Below are 2455 nucleotides of genomic sequence, written 5' to 3'. Positions count from 1 at the left end.
ACCGCATCTGCAGTCCCTTCACTTCTGATCCAAACCGCATCTGTGGCTCCTCTGGCCGCTTCTGCGGCTCCGCACCTGAGGCCCAAGTCTCGCAGGTGCGATTATACCAGCAACCAGCAGCTTCAGCCTTTCAAAAATTCCATTTTCGATCCGTTAACCACCCGGAATCCATCCGAGGCCCCCGGGACCCCAACCAATCATAACAACCCGTCCCAAAACACATTCCGGACTTGCTCGAGGCCTCAAATCATATCAAACAACGTTTAAACCACGAATCGACCTCCAATCCAAACTTTATGAAGTTTAGAATTTCAAACTTCTACTTTCGATGTTTAACCTATCAAATCACGTCCGATTGACTTCAAATTTTGCGCACAAGTCATATTCGACATTATGGACCTACTCCAACTTTCGGAATCGGATTCCAACCCCGATATCAATAAGTCTGCTTCCGGTCAAACTTCTCAAATACCTTCAAATTTCTATCTTTAGCCAAATGGCTCCAAAATGCTCCACGGACATCCGAATTCACTTCCGATTGCGCTCCCAACTCCAGAATCACCATACGGAGCTACTCCCAGACTCGAAATTCCAAACGGACATCGATAACACTGAAATGCACTTCAACCCAAACTTATGAAATTTGTTCCAAAATGCTAACTTCCACAATAGGCGCCAAAACGCTCCCGGGTCACCCAAAACCCGATCCGGGCATACGCCCAAGTCCGAAATCATCATACGAACCTATTAGAACCTTCAGATCCCGATTCTGAGGCCATTTACTCTGAAATCTAATCCTAGTCAATTCTCTCAACTTAAAGCTCCCGAAATGATAATTTCCTCTCCAAGTCAACTCCGAACTTTCCGAAATTTAATTCCGACCACGCGTACTAGTCATAATTCCTGAATTGAAGCAGCTCATGGCCTCGAACTGCTGAACGGCACGCTAGGGCTCAAAACGACCGTCAGGTCGTTACACCAACCCATCCACCGAAGGAATAGGTCGAAAATTAAATATGAGCCCATCAGAAGTTTATAATGCCAAAGCCCTTAATTTAATTTATAATCAATACAAATATATACATAACATTATTAATGTTGTTAAGAAACTAAGTTCAAAGTAACAATATAGAACAATAAAATAGACAACAATGTAGAGAGGAAGAGAGGAGAGAATCTTATTTCTTCGATGTATTCAAGTGTGTACAATGTGATGCCAAACTCACTATTTATAGGATGATATAGGTAATACAAAGGGACTCCATAAACATGGTATTAACTATTGAGAACATGGGGGAAGATCATGGAGGTGTGGGAGTTACATCCATAATGGTAAGAAGTAGTGGGAGGTTAATGGAGAAGAGTAGTGGGTGTTACTCCCTTAGGAGTTATGGACATCCACCATAATCAAGTATTTCATAACACTCCCCCTTGGATGTCCAAAGATAATGTGCCTCGTTAAAACCTTATAGGAAAAAACCCTATTGGAAAAAAATCCTACTGAAGGAAAAAGAGTACACGTATCTGTAATACGCTTTATTTGTTGCCTCGTTAAAAACCTTGCCAGGAAAACCCAGTAGGATAAAACCTTAGCTAAGGGAAAAAGAGTATAACACATATTTGCCTCCCCTGATGAAAATATCACTTTATTTCTCGGAGACGATGAATTTCAAGCTTGTCTAACAACTTCTCTAATATTGATATCGGCAATGCCTTGGTGAATTATTCCGCCAAATTATCACTTGAACGGATTTCTTGAACATTTGTTTCATCATTCTGTTGAAGATCGTGTCTGACAAAGAACTTTGATGAAATATATGATTTATTCTGTCTCCTTCAATATATTCTTCTTTCAATTGAGATAAGCAAACATCATTATTGGAATCTTCTCTTCAAAGAAAAGTCACACATCTTGTGAAATGATAATATGACAGTTCATCACATACAAATAGATTGTTTGAAGAACGGACTTCAATAAATGCATGCATTTGCATAAACAACAAAACCTTGACAATATTTGTTAGAATAAACAAATCTATATCAAGGATTCCTTTTGCAATATAATACTAATCATATTTCAATATCTCCATATAGCCTTTATACTTTCAGCTGTTGGGACTATTCGTCCAACTTCATATTTTTCAGATGAAGTCAATTTTCATTGCATATTTTTCTTTTGGCCAATCATTTATCTGTCCAAATTCTATGACAGATTTGAGCTCAAGATCCTCGTCAATATTAATAATATTGAGCGCTACATTATATTAACAACATCGTCGGCGATCATTTTACATCGGTTCCATCATCAGTCAAAAAAAATATAACTTATCAAGATCTCATTATTTTCAGGTACCTGAGCCTCTCCCATGAGGTCTTATGAAGTGTTACGTCATGGTGCTCTTATATAGCACTTGCCTCCTTATTATGACCATCTTGAACATTTGCTCCTCTCCTT

The sequence above is a fragment of the Nicotiana attenuata genome, unplaced genomic scaffold, assembly GCF_001879085.1.
Source record: "Nicotiana attenuata strain UT unplaced genomic scaffold, NIATTr2, whole genome shotgun sequence".
Lineage (NCBI taxonomy): Eukaryota > Viridiplantae > Streptophyta > Magnoliopsida > Solanales > Solanaceae > Nicotiana > Nicotiana attenuata.
Note: the sequence above shows the minus strand (reverse complement) of the source record.